General features: G+C 40.7%; 1 protein-coding gene across 4 annotated transcripts in view; it reads right to left on the reverse strand.

The window, feature by feature from the left end:
* LOC114031270 overlaps nt 1-7149 on the reverse strand; it is a 15500-nt gene extending 8351 nt beyond the window's left edge. For 2 of the 4 annotated variants that reach the window (XM_027846309.1, XM_027846308.1), the window contains exon 1: nt 7100-7149. The gene's annotated coding sequence lies outside the window, so the exon portion shown is untranslated. The remainder of the gene's footprint in view (nt 1-7099) is intronic. The other 2 variants (XM_027846310.1, XM_027846311.1) reach the window with 2 other exon arrangements.
* Nucleotides 7150-20068: the final 12919 nt, after the last annotated feature.

The raw sequence follows: 20068 nt of genomic DNA on the forward strand, positions 1-20068 counted from the left end.
GCTAGTTTTGGAGTAAAAAAGCCTGGGGGTCATAATACTGCTTCAAGGAGACTGGGTGACCCTGGAAAAATCACTTAGCCTCTCCACGACCTAAGCAACTAAGACAGGAGTTCTTGGCCTTAGCTCCATGGATTTTTTAAAAAATTTCTACTACTGTATTTGAATAGAATGTATTTCTTTTACATATTTAAAAACATTGTTCTGAGAAAGGACCTACAGACTTTACCATACTGCCAAATGGGTACATAGAGCAAAATCTGCTTAAGGACCTCTGCTCTAAGACTTTAACTTACAGATGAGCTGTCAATCTACATCAGAAAAGGGAGTTTCTACAGTGGGAATTCCCCACACTGAGTAAACAATAGATCTGCAAACACCCTCATTAATAGCCAAAAAAAAAAAATCTTGCCCTACCTATGTCATGAGGTTGTGAGACTCAAAAGAAAACAATGCATGTAAAAATACATTATTTTTTAATAATGTTATGTAAACTCAAGATATTATTATCTTCTACTTAGAAACTGCCCAGACAAACCCAAAAGGTGTTTCTCTAGGATATGACAGAAGCCATGGTGCCCCCGTGTCTTTAACACAGGCCAGGAAAATTCCCATAACGCCAGGCATAAGGTAGAGTTGTAGAGACCAGTGGGCTCTGGCTTTCCCATCCTTCTACAAGCACCCAAGCTATGTCAGCATGGGTTATCTGGCAAATTATCCAGCTGGTTAGCCTCCTGGAACTCGATGTTTGTCTCCAACGATCTAACTCCTGGAAGGGAGAGGCCATGTTTTACAGTAGGCACTCAGTGAATCTTAAATTGAATTATTTTGACCAACAGAGTCAGAGACTGGGCCCTAGCACTTAGAGCCAGCAGGGATTTTCAAAATGATGGTCACAGGATGCAGTGTGAGGGGGAGCACCTCCTTTCAGAGCCCAGGACAAGCCAGAGAGAACCAGAGCCTGTCCCTCACAGAAACCACGATCTTCAGAAGAATTCACATTTCTATGGAGACTAAAGTTTGCAGAGCACTTTCCTCCTGGTCCTGCAACATAGGATGGCCAAGTGTTATCATACCCAGTTTATAGGGGAGTAAGTTGAGGCTCAGAGGTGACATAGCTAGGAAAAGCTGAAATCAGAATTTGATGCCAGATCCCATCTCTCCAAGACATGAGAGTGGATAAAGCTATTGGTGAGGAGAACAAGAGCCCAACAAGACTGCTTTCTGGCACAGAAAGAAGGTCTGTTCCCAAGCTCTCTGTTCATGTAGGCTAGTTCACAGGATCACAGAATCATGAATTGAGAGATGGAAGAGACCTTGGGGGTTATCCTAATCCAACTCCCATATTTTCCAGGTGAGGAAAACTGAGGCTCAGAGTCATGCAGTGACTTCTCCAAGATCTCAGAGGTAGTAAAGAGCAGAACCAGAATTTGAATCCAGGTTCTCTGAATCCAAATCCAGAACTTTCCACTATTTCACCCCCTCAGGGTCCAGAGAAGAGACAGCCCCCAAATCCTCAAAATACTGAATCTGTTGATGTCATTTCTATTCCATTTCCCACAGAGGGAAGAGCTAAACAGATATATGTAGAAGGATATGATATGGGCTAAGAAGACATCCCAAACCACCCTTAACAGAGTGCCAGGGACAAAAGTCACTCCAAGCAGCACAGCAGTAAGAGAAGCACTAGAGTCAGAGTCTGAAAACCTGGATTCAAATCCCAGCTCTGTAACAAACTACCCATGTGACCTTCAACAAATCATTTACCCTCAGTTTCCTTATATGTAAAATGAGAGAGGTTGGACTTGATGAGCTCTAAGATCCCTTTCAGCTCTAAATTTATAATGTTGCAAACCTCTAAAATAAGTGTTTTTAATCTGAGGTCCCTGGATAGATTTATTTTGGAGGAGGATGGGTATCTGTGAATTTGGATGGGAAAAATTACATTTTTATTTTCATTAATCTCTGAAATTTGGCAATTTTTTTCATTATAAATTTAAAGAAAAAAATTATTCTGGGGAGTCCATAGATTTCATTAGACTGCCAAAGGGGCCCACAACACAAAAAAGGTGAAGAAGCCATTCTCCAAAGTCACTCCCAGTCCTAAAATCCCTGAAATCCTAGGCCACATAAGCTTTCCTTTCCTGAAATACCATACAGCTCCAAGGTTTCCACACTCCTGGGCCATAGCCCCTCATTGCCTTGAAATATTTGCTGCCATGAGCAGACCTGTCATTCACAGGGTTGAGGTCCCCAAGAATATATCCCAACAGTTTTCTAATCTGTAAGAATAAGAATCATATGAATAACAGCAAATAACTCATTGATACAATGATGCCTTTGGATTTGCAAAATGCTTTCCTCCTAATAACTTCCTCAGAACAGAACAGATTATCTAATTATCTAGTCCAGCCCTTTTCACTTTCTCCCTAACACTCTATCTTTCTATGGTAGCCTGTGGATGTATGATGAGACCCTGTCACTGAATCTAAGATGAGAGCCCAGATCCACTCAGAGGCAACCTGGCTTTGAGTCCCCAAAGGCAGGGTTGACTACTGTCCAAACTATGGTGTAGCGTCCTATCTCATCTGCCAGACTTTCTAGCTTTTTAACTCTATCTTAGAGGGAAAGCATCAGATACCCTCATATACTGTGATTACTCCAGCTTTTCCCAAGTCAGGAAGAGAACATTGTCTGCCTAGGACTCTAATTGCCAGGAGCCACATTTAGGCTCCAGATGCTATTGTCCCTGTGTGCAAAGGGTTCTTCCTCCTTCAAAAGCCCGGTTATGTTCAATACTCTGAAAAGCAGCCAAGATGGCAAGAAGAGGGCAGCAAACACTTCCCTGGCTGAGCTTGTCCCACCTGCTATCCCCTGCACCTGCTGGAGGAAGGCAGAGATGGTCATTTTCTCAAAATGTTTTCATGGCCTCACCAAGCTGCACGAACCCCAACCTCAATGAGAAAAGGTCGCTATTTCCCTATCTGCTAAGCCAATGATGTTCCCACTGATCTAAGTTTCTGGAGCAAAAATCACAAGTTTTCTTTGTAATGTTTGCACAACTGAAATCAGATCTGTGGCTTGAAGAATCTTAGTATAGCAGAAGGAAATGCTCGGAGAGAGGAAGAGATGGTCTGTGGTCAGACTCGGGGAAAACCAAACTTGTTGGCTTGCTCTGAGTAGAAACAGTGACTGATGGAAGGAGGAGGAAGTGAATTATCTGGCCTGGTTTCAAGGAGGAGAGGGTTAAACACGGGCTTCCCTTTGCTCCATGATGCTTCTTTCCCATATAGCTCAAGGATCCAGGGGAAGACAAGTTGTCCCTTTTTCTCTGAACTCTATCCACCCCTGCCCAGAACACATGGCTGCTCCTATCTCAGCCTGGGCTGCCTTGACAAATCACTCCTGATTTGGGCTTGACAGGCCTCCTGTCTGCAGCACTTTAAATGCAGCTGGCTGGCCGCCAAAGCCCCAGTGGTGTAAATGGGAACCGGTGTCAAGCAGGCCCCAGCCTGGCTTCCTTTCACTTGGAGGGGTTGGCTCCATGCCGTCTGCTATCAGGCTGCCCTATATGAAAGCCACATGGACAGCAAAGGTCACGGTCAGTGGCTGTCAACAGCCGTGACTGCTATTGGCGTTCTCTGCCACCACGCAGGGGGCAGCATCTACTCTGCAAGGAGTGCCCCAGGCTGGCCCAGCTTTGCTCTTAGGGCAGTGATGCCTGGAGAAGAGAAGAATATAAGACATAGTGGCCGTATTTAAAAACTCTCCTCTGGAACAGGGACTGGACCTTTTCTGCTTAACTCTAGAAGGAAGAACTAAATAGAAGCAGTTAAGAAAGACAGATCCAATGTAAGGACAAATTTCCTGGTGGACTTGTCCCATAATAAATGGGCCGTCCCATGAGGTAGCAAGGTCTCCCTCTAGAGGTCTTCAGCCAAAGGTTGGGCGGCCATTTGTTGGGGACATCATAAGAGCATCTGTCTAGATATCCCTTTGAGAATCCTTCCAACTTAAACATTTTGTGGGTCTTCCTTCATCTTTCAAAAGAAAAGACAAGTGGTTCTTCCCTCCTGAACACACCAGGAAGGAAGATGGAGATTCAATGCTCACTCCCAGTCAACAGGCAGGGTGATTAGCAAGCATTTGTGAGAGCGTGAACCTGGTGAGGCAGCTGAACCCCACTCTGGAGATCATTATGCACCTATAGTCCACCACCTTGTTTCCTGGCACTAATTGTTTAGAGGCTTAGGGGCAGTTGCAGGTGCTTATCACAGGGGTAATGTCAGAGCAGCATTGGCCTAAACATAGCACTGTAACCACTCCATGATCAGAACTGACCCTTTCACTACCTGTGTGACCTGCATAAAATCACATAGCCTGTGATAGATGATTAATTGGACCCCTACTTTATTCCAATCAGAATTAATCAGTTAGATATGCTTCCATAGGGGTGGCAATTTTAAGTTCTGTATATTAGACCCTAGAGCTGAACTGCAGATTATAAGTTCATTTGCTTAATCACAAATAGCTAAGGAGAGGACTTTCACCCTTCTTTTTGCTTTATTATGATGACCAAGCCCACAGTGGCAAAGGTGATTCAATTACACAGAAAGTCCCCCAGTTATTTTTGTTGCCCCTCCATCCCTCATCATCCCTCTATTGCCCAATACGAAGAGATGACTGTGAGCGCTTGATCAACAAGTGACCCTGTTTGCCAGCCTGTGGCCTGTCTGTCTATTGGCCCATCAGTCCATGTAGATGTTTTGACATCTGTTTATCAGCCCAGCCCATGGGTGGGGAACATGTAGCCTTGAGGCCACATGTGGCCCTCTAGGTCCTCAAGTATGGCCCTTTGATTGAATCCAAACTTCACAGAACAATTCCCTTTAATAAAAGGACTTGTTCTGTAAAACTTGGACTTAGTCAAAAGGCCACATGCGAGGACCTGAAAGGCCACATGTGGCCTCGAGGCCACAAGTTCCCCACCCCTGGCCCAGCCCATAGGTCACTCGTCAACTTGGTAGGACCTCCTGAAAGGTCAAGATAGGTCTGTCAGGGTCTGTTCATTAGCCTGTTTGTCAACCATTGGGATTCTGTATTTTGTGTAGACCCTCCTGGAGGGACAAGGGCAAGATTTATCAACCAATGAGATTCTGTATTTTTCGTTTACTTCATCTGTACTGTCTAGCGTCAAACACTATAAAACTAAGGATCTGGAGAAAGGGAGCATCTCAGATCATAAGGGAGATCTGAGGTCCACTTCATTAGAAGGGAACATGGACCCTTTAATAAAATGCTATTGACTCAGAGCTTTGCCTCAATATGTTTTGTTGCATGTCTGCTGTTCCTTAAAGGGCCTGTTTGTCTGTTTTTGTCCGTGCTATGCTCTCTGTGTTTTGTGCTAACTTATAGCCAACAGGTGTTTTACCTATACCTTTTCTCTTGGTGTGACCAACCAAGGGAACAGGCTGTAAAAGTAAACTTTCAAACAGAAGACAAATCTCTTTTTTTCTCTGTTCTCAACACTAGCCAGGTTGGAGATTGCTGACATGAGAGACAGATACAAAAATTAATTTGAAACAAAGATACAAAAACTGATTGGAAATCAAATTTGTTTTTTTCAAGGAATAATTAATTTCTTTCATTTCTAAAGTTATAATTTGGATGTTTTATGAGATATTTTGATAAACCTTTGGTGTAACAGCAAAAGTCTGGTGAAACAAAAAAATTCATGAATCCATTATGTCAAAAGTACTGTTTAACTTATTCATTAGAACCATATGATGCCTACAACTACATTCCAACAGTTGTAGTCTCACCATCACTTTTCAATTTTGAAAACTTTGAAAACTGGGTTAATTTTGAAAAATTAAAGCATAGGCTGAATGATAACAGTGGGCCTTAAAATCTGAAATCTTGGCAGTTAATGGCCCTTGTAAAAGAAGAGATTTTAAAATTATTATCATTAGTAATTTTGACCACTTTTCATGTAAGTGAACTCAAAGTTAAATTAGAGAAGTAAGGATTTTTGTTCATTTGAAACATTAGGAAATTAGACAGCAATGATAACTTCCTGTTGTGAGAAGGATAGCAGAGACCCTTTATGGTACCAATATCTGTGACATTCCTGTGCCAATAGTTGGTCATGGCCAAGTGAACTCCTTCCTGAAGTAGCTGGATGAATGTTTTCTAGCATTAAGGAGGAGAGAGATGACTTCTTTCCTAAGGCTATCAATGAGGAACTAGATGGGACCTTAAACTTTGCATTTGTACTCAGTAAGTTGAACTTGGGTGTATCTGACCATGACTTAGACAAACTATAGGCTTTGAAGATATTGGAATGAACTATGCATTTATAAGCCTTTAAGAACCTCCCGCCCCAAAAAAGGGTGACAGTATTACAACTAATTGGTTTTGTGTAATAAAAATGAGGCTAAGTGTAAAGTGAAATTCAGTGGAGTACAGATTAAGTCTGTATGATTGGGAAGTAAAGACTAGTGAACTGAGTAAGTAGAGGAAAGTAAGAGAAGTGTTGGCTAAGGAAACACGAAAAGTCCACTTTTGGAAGCCTTTACTCGAGAAGGAATATGAAATGAATGAAAAGATAGTAGTGCAAGTAGGGATGGGAGAAGAATGGGTAGAACGTTTAAGGAAAGCTGGGGTCTGTTTGCACTGACATACCGTGAATGCAAGGTTTGAAAGTAAATTTTTAGATTTCTGAAAAAGAGATTTGAGGAGGAATTGTTGATCTCACTGAAACAGAAAAGATTTGGGGATCTTTAAAGCAATGCCCCCTTGACAGTTGCTACATGTCTCCCTTCCCCCTGTCAATATATCACAAAATAACAAATGAATAATAATTAGCTGATTAGTATGGAAAAGATTATTTCTCTGCTCTAGTTTAAATAGTTAGCATTTTTTACGACCTGGAAAAAGCCTGGTGGGTGATAAGCATTATATAAACTATTATTCTGTGAAAATACCAAGAGTCATAAGATAAAAGACTTTCTATCAATTGATGAATTTGAAATGTATTTGACTAAATTAATATCACCTAGTATATTTTGTTTTAACAAATTAGAAGATAATAATGACTCACCGTTGGGAGAAGTGAGCGGCAGAGTACCCTTCCAAGTTCTTTGTTTGTGAGTTATGAAATTTGAACAGCTAACAGACAGGATATTGTGCAATTCTGCAGTGCTACATTTTGAGGAACTAGAACCTCTCCCAGCCAAAATGGAGAAATACACAGGCTAAGATTATTTGGAGAATCAACTATTTGAATCCAACTATTTACTCAGTGTGTGAACTTGTGTTACTGTATATGGATATCATTCCCTACATTTGTTAAGACAATAGCATCCTGTCCCCTACAAGGATGCTGAACTGAAGAAATTTAAATAGCAGTACAAGGCTAAATAGGTCTGTTAGGTCTGGTTGACTGAGGAAGGTAAGCCACTCTTCCCCAGAGCTTCTATTACCAGGTACACTTTTTAGTTCATAAGGAGGTGGGGGGAAGGGAGTCATTGCAGCACACAAGGGATAATAGATTTAATTAAGCAAGGGTGGTTTGCTCCAGGTGCCACCCCAGCAGTAACTTAAATAACAGCCACTTGTCCAACTTGTGTAGGTTTTAATCAGCTTACTATTCAAGTCATAACCACCAGTGACCATCTGCTAACTTGCACCCCATCTTGAGCATTTGCAGAAAAGAAATTTATTATTATGCCCAAGGCAGTCCTTGACTAACATTAACTGTTTTTATAGTTCTAAAGCCATAACTCCTTCTGGTGCCATAACTTTCACCGAGGAAACTGTGCCCAGGTATGACCCACTTGCTTACATGAACTCTGATGGGGTGAAGGGTCTTATTTCATTGTATTCTAGAAATGGCCTGATGTTCTCCTTTTGGCTTGATCTACAAACCAAGAGGGGGAGGGAATGATGGTTGTGAATAGATGAATTTTTAGATGAAATTTTGAAAGAAGATAGGAGAAAAATAAGCATAATCTAGCCCTAAGCTATAATTAGTGAAATTTTGCTATTTGAGGCAGAATGTCTTGGGACTTTAATTTGCTGCTCTTCTAAGTTTTGATTTCAGGTGTAGGTGATTGACCTATCAAAAGACCACCAACTAGTTCATCATTCAGGGGAAATGTCATGTGCCTCCCACAGTCTGAGGACTGCCACAGGTGGATGTCTGTCCCTGAGAGAGTTGAGAGAATGACCTTGTAAAGGTGAAGGTAGGATTCTCCTGACCCGTCCCCATCTGGATAAACAAGACATTTTCCCACCTGGTTAATTCTGAGCCTGCCTTACAATCCTGTCTTACAATTGGCAGCCTATGATGCATACTTGAAATCAAACAGAACTAATACTTCTATATCCTTGCTTTTCTCCTCACATAGCAAATTCCATTGATAAGTGCAAGTGTAAAAGAGATGAACCCTACTGGTGACTTCTGATTAAGTAACATATGCTAGCATAGCACTATCATCATTTGAATCACAAATAATAGAGATCATGACATCCTTTCATTATGTTAATATGATAATGATATCCCCATAAGGGTGAATTAGTGAGAAATGTGACACAATTTTCAAAATTGGATTAAAAATTTTACATTGTTTGAAACATCTGTCTAATAATATCAAGAGGGATACAGATTCATTTTCCAGTTCAGGCCCTCATGATATAACAATTGAAATTCCCTGAAGTTTCGGGTGAATTATGTGTTCTTAATATAATGATTCTTCTTATAGCTCTATTTTACATTGAGTTTATGTTAAGTCTCAGAAGCTGAGAAGCAGATCTAGAAGGAAGAAGTACCTTTAGAACTGACCCAGGAACATAGTTTATTCCAACAATATACAATTACAAACCAGGCTGAGAGAACTGCACAGTATAGGGCTTCGGTACAATATAGACCCTTGAACTTTTTTCATCTACGTCAAAGATAGGTGATCCTCAGTAACTGAATTCACCCAAAGCTATGATTATTGGAACTTGCTGTTACAGCTTAGGGACTTTAACTGATATTATTCTGAGTCTGATTCCAGGTATGATCACCAAGAAATGCTATTAAAAACAAAAAGAAATGCTATTGAGTCAATGATCTATGAGATTAGCAGGAAACAAAGAATAACTTTAGCTACTTCAGGTGGAGTTTTGTCTCAAGAAAAGGTGGAGAGAGCAACTTCTAGCATGGGCTATGAAATGGGAGCAAATGCTGTCTGAGCCAGCAGTATCCTTAGATGATCTACAATCAGGTGAAATGCTGGCCAAGTACGTGGAAGAATTAAGATCCAGAGACATAACCAGTGTTCTCTTCCATCTTGGACAAGTTGCATGGGATGGACAAATGGGATGGCGTTGTATTCTATATCATTGGAGGGAACATTCACAACACAGTGTTCCAAATTTTTTCATGGGGCATAAGTTAATTTTGGGAGAAATTGCATATTTTATCTTCTTGTAGATAATCTCAAATAATTTATTTCAAAAGCTACTTCCCATTAGGGGAAGAATGATTCCTGGAAATGAAACTTTATAGGGTTATCCTTAGGAAATAATCATGCTGTTGGAGGTGTAATGATCCAGGACTTTTCACACAGTAAATGATTAATAAATGCCAATTGCTTGATTGTTCATGGCATTTCTGACATTTTGGATTCCTTTTTTGGAATTCCACTCTGGATTGCCCCCATCCCTCAACAAGGGCAATTAGAAGCATTCCTGGACTTGAATCTGAACGTGATGGTACACAGTACTTTGGTTGGGCATTTGTGATTTATCTGGGATGAAAAGGAGAACACCATCTAGCCTGAAGTTTCTGCAAAGGTTAATTTTAGGTAACATTAACACAACAATCTAGGTAGCATTCTGGGTTCTGAATGTTTTTTTTTTAAACAAATGCTAAAATGTCTTCGTGAGTTTTGGGGTACCACTCTGTAGAATTTATTTTAAAGAAAGATAAGCATAAAATGTCATGAAAGTTACATGGAAACAATGCTAAGATCTTCTATCAAATTCCCTAGAGAGCGACAGATTTATTGTATTAGTGCAAGGAAGGAAGGTCATTTCACTGACTAAAGAAAGAGGAACTGAAGCTAGCTCAAAAGTAGTATGAGTGAAGCTCCAAAGTGAAGCGGGAAAAATGAATTTGCAGTTTGTAGTTTGAATTTATTTAGTACTTAAGAATTGCCTATTATTAACTCTTTTCTTGACCATAAGAAGAGAGAAACTTGTTTAAATCAGGGAGCAACTTAAAAGCAAATAAGATTTCACTTGGGAGAATGTTTTATATTACCACTGTATTTTCTTCTGTGAAGATAGAATGTAATTGCTTAAGTAAACAAGAAATAAAATTGCCTAAAGAAATTGGAATGGACTATGCATTTGTAAACTCTTAAGAATACAAAAAGATAAAAGTATTGCAATCATTTGGTATTGTACAATAAAAATTGTGTTAATTTGCAAAGGAGAAATTCAATGAAGTGAAGTTAATAGTTAGCCTGGGATGTAATTGGGAAGTAAAGACTAAAAGAACTAAGAAAGTAGAAAAAAGTAAGAGAAACATAAGATTAGAATATGAATGGAAACAAGAAAGGTGTGGTCTTTTAGAGCTTTAATCAGAGTCCACCGGGTAAATGTAAATAAAGGAAGAGAGGATTCTCTACCAGTATGGGTGTTAACCCAATAAACACTTGTTAGCTCCTCAGTGTCCCATCTGTGTTTGAGTTTGATTGTGGTTTGCTCCAGCACTAATAATTTTACCCACAAAGGCAATAAAATTAAAGATTAATAAACACTTTGTACACAGATTATATGGTGGTGGCTCTTCTCAGACTTACATATTCCTTAACCAATCTCTAGATAGGACTCAAACCTAAGAATTTACAAACTTCATTTAGGTACCTAGACTCCGGTTCCCTCCGATCATTCCCAATGGAGGCAAGCCAGAGTAACTCAATATTGCTGTGCTGTCAGCCTGCAGGATCTAGTCACTTAAAGGGAGCAATGGTTCAGGTGACTTGTCTGATCTTTGGCTTCTCCTCGAGGGCAGCCACCAGCGATGCCAATGCAGATATCGATTCAGCCACCAGCCACTTTTCCTTGATGACCGCTGCTCTGCTTTTGATGGCTGCTCCACTTTGGCTATGCCCTTAATCTCTACTGCTCAGCTGTTGACCTCATGAGCCTACTCCTGCCTAGAGGTCCAGGCTTACTGTCCCAGAGTCATCATAGAAGACTACTACAGAGCCAGAGGCAGGCAATCTCTGTACTAGTGCCATTTTAGCTTATCTTTTCCCACTCCCATCTTCCTCTAGAGTTTGGGAACTGGCTGCCTCTATATCATTTCTATCCCAGCCATTGCCCCTTTGCTTTCCTCCCAACCCATAAGCCATAGGCTCTGTTTCAGGTTAGATATTTGGCCTATATAGAAAGATATAAACTTCACTACTTGTGGAGCCTTTTACATGTCCTGATAGAATTACAGTATTCTTTACAATGACACTCTCAACAATATCAAGACTCTGAAATGTTGATTTAGATAAATGTCAGCTTTTCAGACTTAGCAATTGAAAGACCAGAGATGGTCTTGTAGGGCAAATAGTGGAGTTTACCACCCATCTCATACAAGAGAGGTAGGGGACTAGTAGAGTGGAAAGTTGTTTACTGTAGGGGAATGAAAGGCGGCACTGCCACATGGGGCAGTTGTTATGGGGGAAGAACAGATGCCAATGGGGAATGGCATAGATATGCAGCCTCCATTGACTCTAGCTCCATGGGCCAGCTTTTGACAAAATACAACACCCATTGCTATTTTTAAAAAAAGTGCTAGAAAACATAAGAATAAATGGAGCTTTTCTTAAAATGATGAACAGTGTCTATCTAAAACCAAGAGCAAGCATTATCCGTCATGGGGATAAGCTTGAAATCTTCCCAATAAGACCAGGGGTGAAGCAAAGATATCCATTATCACCACTATTATTCAATATTGTTCTAGAAATGCTAGCTATAGTGATAAGGCTAAAAAAGAAATAAGAAATTTGAAGAAATAAGAATAAGAAACAAAGCTATCACTCTTCACAGATGATGGGCAGCTAGGTGGCACAGTGGCTAGAGTGCCATGCCTGGAGTCAGGAAGACTCCTCTTCCTGAGTTCAAATCTGACCTCAAACGCATACTAGCTGTGTGACTCTGGGCAAGTAACTTAATCCTGTTTTCCTCAGTTTTTCATCTGTAAAATGAGCTGAAGAAGGAAATGGCAAACCACTCCAGTATCTTTGCCAACAAAACCCCAAATGGGATCATGAAAAGTCTGACACAGCTGAAACTACTGAACAACAACTTCACAGACAATATGATGATATACTTAGAGCACCCTAGAGAATCAACTGAAAAACTGGTTGAAACGACTTTAGCAGTTCTAAGATATGAAATAAACTCATATAAATCATCAGTATCTCTATACACTAACAACAAAACCCGGCAGGAAGAGATAGGAACAGAAATTCCATTTAAAATAACCACAAACAATATAAAATACTAGGGAATCTATCTGCCAAGACACATCTAGGAACTATACAAACATAATTGCAAGACACTTTTCACATAAAGACAGATCTAAACAAATGGAGAAATAATAATTGCTCCTGGGTAGGCCAAACCAATATAATAAAAATGACAATTCTACTTAAATTTATTTATTCAGTGCTATACAAAACTACTAAAGAATTAATTTACATGGCTAGAAAAAACATACCAAAATTCATCTGGAAGATAAAAAGGTCAAGAATATCAAGGGAATCAATGGAAAAAATGTGAAGGAAGGTGGCCTTGCAGTACCTGATTTCAAGCTACATCACAAAGCGGTAATCCTCGAAACAATCTGGTACTGGCTAAGATTCGATCTGTGAATCAGTGGAAAGATTAAGTATACAACACGCGGTAGTAAATGACTATAGTAATCTAGATCCAAACTTTTGGAACAAGAACTCACTATTTGACAAAAATTTCTGGGAAAACTGGAAAGCAGTTTGGAAGAAACTAGGCATCAACCAGCATTCACGTTATATACTAAGATAGGGTCAAAGTGCATAAATGATTTAGGCATAAAGGGTTGTCTCCTAAGTAAATTAGGGGAGCACAAGCATTACTGTACAGTAGAGATGCCGTCTAAGCTTGGAAGTCCTTGCTCCTCAGTCTGCAAATGGGAAATTCTGCCTAACTCTGCTCTTATTCCCATGATGCATTTGTGCCCTTCTCATACAAAGAAGATCCCACCATTTTTGGAGTCTTGTGCCAAGTAAAGTCTTGCAATCTAGTCCCAAAGCACATGTTCTTTTGGCCTCCTCTCCAGTCTCATAACTCCCTAAACTCTCTTCTTCTTGGCTCAGCTTTAATGAAGTGGGGCCGGCTGCTTTGCTTGTACTAAACAATTCCTCCCCTGCTAATATAAAACATTTCATTCACAGGGATGTCAGCCCCATGAACAACAGAGATGAATCTGCCTGTATCATAAATCTTTAGTTACAACCCTGAGAGTCCACAAAGGTCTCTCTTCCTCTAAGGCCTGCTTGACTCATTCAGTCCTGAAAGGCCTTGTCACTGACCCCACAATTCTCATTTACTGAACAAACATGCTATTTTCATCAAATTCTTCCACATTCACTCATTTCCTCTGCCTCCTCCAACAGGACTGGGGTTTAACCAAAAACAATCAAATCCAGTCCTTGACAAAGAGTTTCTCACCTCCTCTGAGGGCCCTAATATGTGTTTGGGAAAAAGTCAGGCTGCCTTCCCTTTTTTTTCTTTGGGTCATAACCCTATATGAGTTCCCACAGAACTTGTCTAGAACCATGTTCCAATTTCAACAAGCCCCTTGATGGCAGCCCAGTGGAACAAACTGCAAAGTAATGAATTGTGGTGACATAAGAAATGAGATGTGCCTGTGGGCCCTCAGGAGGGTCAAGAGTCTTTATTCTGTAGACATCAGTAGATGGCTAGGTCAGCTGGGACAAGAGTGAAGAAAAAAATGGTGGAAGGAAGGTAAAGAATGGATAAGTCTATTGACATGAGAAGTGTCCAGGCACAGAATAAACATGGTTTTTGGAAAAGCCCATCATTTCACTTTTCATACACTCACCATAACAATTATTTCTAAATCTGTTGGGTTTCTGCTCAAACCACTTTCTCTGTCCATTTCCCCAGAGGACTTTGCCTTCTACTTTACTGAGTAAATAAAGGTGGGCTCTCTTTTTTTATCTTATACCATAGCTCAGACCTTCATCTGCACTGTCTCCCATTCTTTCCTCCCTGGCCTCAGTCTCTGAGGAAGAGGAGATCTTCCTCCTTGCCAAGGCCATCTTCTCTACTTGTGCCCTTGGACCCATCCTTTGATATATCCTCTAAAATCTTGCCCCCTTAATCACTCTCTCTGGCTTCTTCAATATACTGACTCCTTCTCCAATTATCTATAAATATGCCCAGATATATCTTCCCCATTCTTTAAAACCCTCCATGTGACCCTGCCATATCCTCAGATTTTCCTTCTATATATCTTACCTTTTGCAACCAAACCACTGCAAAGGGTCACCTATACATGTGGCCTCATCACCAGTCGTTCTGACCTGTCTCGCCATTGGACTCAGAAGACTCTGGAGGAGAGAGTGAGGCTGATGGCTTTACACAGCTCTGCCTTACTCAAATCCAACTCCCTTGCAAGTCAAGACATCACTCTCCTGATGTCATGGGTCCTCTTCTAGAGCAAAAGATGAACAACAGTAATATACATGTGGTCTCTATTTCCTCATCTCCCACTCACTTCTCAATCCCTTGCAATCTGGTTTTTGGCCCTTTGCTCAAATTAAATTATTCCCCCAAGGTTAACAGCAAGAACTGCTAGATCTGTTGGCCTTTTCTCAGTCATCTTTCTAATCTGACTTCTCTGTAACATTTAACACAATCGACCATGCCCTCTTCCTGGCTGCTTTTTCCTCCTCTTGGCTTCTGTTACACTGTTTCCTAGGTTCATATATGACCACTCCTTCCAAGTACCCTTTGCTGATTCATCATCTGCCTCCCTCCCACCAAGAGTGAATATCTCCCAAGGATCTACTGTGAGTTCATCCCTTTTGTCTCTACGCTCCACCTTGGTCATCTCACCAGCTCCCTCCCATGAGTTCAATTTTTATATTTATCAAGATATCGACAGGTACACATATATGTATCCTTAATCTTTCTTCTGAATTCCATTGTGCATTACCAATTGACTGCTAAACACCTTTGCATGGCAGGCACCACAACTTGATACTTCCAAAATGGAACTGGTTATATTTTTACCCAAACCCATCCCTATTCCAAACTTCCCTATTTCTGTTGGCACCATCATTATTCCAGTCATCCAGGTTTGCAACCTTGGTGTCATCCTTAATTCTTCTTTCTCTCTCACCCCCATAGCCAATCAGTCACTAAGATCTGCCCATTCTACATCTCCCTCTCTCTCCAGTCACATACCTTCTCACCTAGTTCAGACCCTTATTACAACTCACCTGGAATATTATGGGATAACACCTGGGATATCACCTTTTGACTGGTCTTTTGAATTCTGACATCTCCTATCACCAAATTATTATTCCTAAGATATATCTGTTCTTCATCCATAAAACCCAAATATCAATATTTGGGTTTTCCCTCTAACACGGTGGTTATGAGGCAAGAAGTAACAGATACATCAGGAACAGAAGGGACATGTGATCATGGCTGCTTGTGCTGGCTTGGAGGAACAGCTGGGAGCACAACTCCAGGTGACAGAGGGCCCAGAGTTCCTAGCCACTTGTCCTCCTCTCTGGACATCAGGGAAGGAAAAACAATCATGTTGTCCTCAGGTGAGTCTTCTGTTTGCAGTCCCAAGTCTGGCTCAGCAGCCAGTCTAAAGTCTGTTTCTTCCCCATGTGGTTACAGAATTCAAGTTACAGAATAATTGTGCATGCTCTCAAACAGGGATCATGACCCTTTGATTCCAAGTCATCCCACACTTCTAAGAGCAGAATCATCTAGCCTCCACATGTGGTTTGGCAGTAGGCCCTTCACTCAGTCGCCTATTGCATAAAAAATAAATACGAAATAGTGTATTTGTGAATGGGTGTTTGGGTGGACGTATTTGTATGGGGAGAGATGATTAATGACTCTGGGAAACAGGAAAGGCCTTTTGTAGGAGGTGACACAGCCTTAGAAGGGACAGATACTGTTCTTATAAGTGTCTATCATTTCTGGATTTCTACCTGGACACCTATGAATTGGTCTAACTGTTTCAGAAAACAGTTTGAAATTACACCAAAAATAATTGCAAATCTGTTCCCAGGGCTTGATATATACCAGCACCACTCCCAGGAATGAGTGAATGAACATTTGTCCTTTGTTTTTGAAGAAGACCAATGACATTATGGGTGATGGCTTGACTTGTGGGTGTGGATTTAAGCGAGGCAGTTGCACAAAGTCATCAGCCTCACTCACTCTTCCACAATCATCAAAGTCGACTGGCCAGGGCCCAGGATGTAGTGCATGACCTTTGAATCTTCAGTGTCTGACCAAGCTCTAAGCCCTCCGCAGTACCAGCTTCAGCCACCTTCATTGCCATTGGAACAAATTGTTCTCATTAGCCCATTCTGCTGGGTAAAATCTTCACGTGATTGGGGTAGACACCCCCTTAACTCCGCAATGGGTTTGAGGCCCATTGGTTACCTTCAACCAGATTTAGCCCATTTGCTGAGATGGTTTATGGGGTGTGGCTACTGCACATGCTACAGCTTCTTGGAGTCACACACAGGTAGTAGTTGAGTGCCAGGTAGACCCCAAAGGGGAAGCCCTCACATCAGACGTGCTAGTCCTCCTTGAACAACCAAACAAATGAGCAAATGAATGAATGAGTGAGTGAATGAATGAAAAGGAATGCATTAAGCACTAATTTTGTACCAGGTGCCATATGCTAAGCACTGCAGACACAAATAGAAAAAGCAAAACAGTCTCTGCCTCCTGAGAGGTCAGTGACAGAAAGAATGGTTTATATATTAAGATATTCATAGCAACACTTTGAGGTGATAGCACAAAGCCAGAAATAAAGTGAATGCCAATCAGTTAGAATAATGACTGGATACGAATTGAATGGAATCCTTTTGCTCCACAGCTTCTTGCTTGATGATCTCTATAGCCAGCACTCTTCCTTCTGCCTCTGGCCTTTGCAGAGAGAATGCCCCATGTCAAGAGCTCTGCTCCATCCCCACCTCCACCTTGTAGAATGCCGCACCTTTAAAGAACACTCCAGATGCCAGCTCCCATATGAGGTTTTTCCTGATCTCTGGACCACCTCCACCCTCCCCAAACGCAACGATTAGTGCTCTCTCCTCACTTGAAACTTTGCAAAGATTTGGGTTTTTTTTTTAATTTATCTAAGTAGATGGTGTTTGCCCACCCGTACCCTAAATGGGAGCTACTTGAGTTCAGGAACTTTTTTTCTTTTTGTTTGTATTTTAGTCTTCGTATTCTCAGCATGCACCATGCCCTGCACAGAGGAGAGGCTTAATAAATCCATATCAAATTGAATATTATTGCCTTTCAGCCTGTTTGTCCATAGCCTTGCTTTCTACTTTCCAGTTCCAGCTTTACAATCCTATGAAGTCCTTCTGCAGTAACAGCCATACGGGGCCCTGCAGCCTGTGCTTGGAGTAATTACCTTCTTCACAGGGTCCCCAGGAAATTTATGTCCCCTTTTGGCCAAGATCAAAACTGGCTGCCTCAATCTCCCCCTAAAGACAAACTGAACACACTCCCCTTCCACCCCATGTCAGAACCCAGCTATTTATGTCAGCAGCCAGCTTCTTTGCTTCCCCAGCTCTCTGGTGATTTCAGCTTTTTCAGTAACCTTTTCCTAGCATCAATTTGGTTGAGCACTTTGGGACAGAGTTATGACTTAGAATTTATCCTCTCAGAAAACATTCACCACCTGCCAAATAGATATGAGGCTGGACAGATGTGCAATATAGAATCCAGCCCAACAATATACATCTGTAAGAAGCAAAGTCTGACAGCATCTTCCATCACCTATGACTAGCTTAGGGAGAAAAAAAGTGGCAGATCTGGAGAAAAGTGCACAAACTACAAATAACAAATTCTCCTTAGCTGGGTTCAGAAAGATATTGTGAAAGGGATACATTTTTACTACCAAAACCTAATATGGAGGCAGCTAGGTCACACACTAGATAGAGCACCAGACCTACAGTCCGATGGTTTTTGTTGCTGTCCAGTCATTTCAGCTGTGTCTAACTCTTAGTGACCCCATTTCGGGATTTCTTGGCAAAGATATTGATGCGATTTGCCATTTCCTTCTCCAGTGCATTTTACAAATGAGGAAACAAAGACAGAGTTAAGTGATGCGCCCAGAGTCACACAGCTAAGTAAGTGTCTAAGACTGGATTTGAATTTATGAAGATGAGCCTTCCTGATTCCAAGCTCAGTGCTCTATCCACTGTGCCACAGTAGGAAGACCTGAGTTCAAATCCAGCCTCAGGCATTTATTAGCAGTGAGAAACTAGGCAAGTCACTTAACCTCTGTTTGCCTCAGTTTCCTCATCTGTAAAATGGGGATAATAATAGCACCTACCTCCAAAGGTTGTTATAAGCTTCAAATGAAACAAACAATGAAAGAACTTAGCACAGTGGCTGGCATATAGTATGTGCTTTATAAATGTCGTTGTTATATTTGAGCTGAAATGTAGTAATAACATTATATATCATGTTACATGTTATAGATAATATATTTGAGCTGAAATATAATATTATATATTATGTTATATATTTTATAATATTTGAGCTGAAATATAAAATTGTATATTATATGTAATAGTAGTATTGTATTTGAGCAGAAATATAATGATATGTTATATTATGTTGCATTTTCTATATAATAATATTATATTTGAGGCTGAAATATAATAATAACAGCAACATTTATAAAGCACATACTATATGCCAGGCACTGTGCTAAGTACTTTACAAATATTATTTCATTCAATGCTCATAATTGAAGATGAGGTGGTGATTCAGATCTCCTGACGTCCCTTCTAATGCTTTTATGATAGATTACACTGACTCTGCCATTATGGTTTTCCCAGCAGCAGATAAAAAGAATGTTATATTTATAGGGATAGGGACTAGACATCTTTCATTGGTACAGGGAACTCTTGGAAGAGGAAAATACCTCTACTGATGTATGTTAGCACCTCCTCTGAAACACACAGTCTTAGAAAGTTGCCCAGTGCACTGAGAGTGAACTTAATTGGCTTACCCAGAGCCACACAGCTAACTAACAAAAGCAATATTTGAACACAGGTTTTCTGGACTCTGTGGCTGCTTCTCCATGCATGATGCCCTGCTAACATTGGCAAAGCTCTGTTTATGTATTTATTTCATTTAATTTCTCAAACAACCCTGTGGGGTAACTATTACAGATATTAATATCTTAATTCTATAGATAGGAAATAGAGGCCAAGAGACAGTAGCATGACTTGCCCATGGTCAGGGGTAGGATTTGAATACAGGTATTCATGTCTCAAATCCAAGCATTCTATCCACTATGGAAATTATAAAGAGCCAAATTTAGACTAAACTCATGGTGGGGCAGGGTGGAGGATGTCCTAACAATTAAAGATGTCCAAAAGTAGAATAGTGATGGGTTCCCCCTCCTTGGAAGTCTTCAAGCAGAGTTTGAACAACCACTTAGTCAATTAAAAAGTATTTATTAAGCACCTACTATGTGCTAAGCACTGTAATAAGGACTAAGGATACAAAGAAAGGTAAAAACAGATCCTTCTTCCAGGGAACTCATAGTCTAATGGGAGAGACAACATACTAGCAACTGTGTCCAAACAAGATATAGACAGGATAAATCAAGAGTGGTCTTGGAGGAAAGGCCCTAAGATTAAAGCAAACTGGGAAAGGCCTCTCATAGAATGTGGGGTTTGAGCTGGGACTTTGAGGAAGCTAGGGAAGCCAAGAGTCAGAGATA

This window comes from Vombatus ursinus, unplaced genomic scaffold, assembly GCF_900497805.2.
Source record: "Vombatus ursinus unplaced genomic scaffold, bare-nosed wombat genome assembly UNPS02015129.1, whole genome shotgun sequence".
Lineage (NCBI taxonomy): Eukaryota > Metazoa > Chordata > Mammalia > Diprotodontia > Vombatidae > Vombatus > Vombatus ursinus.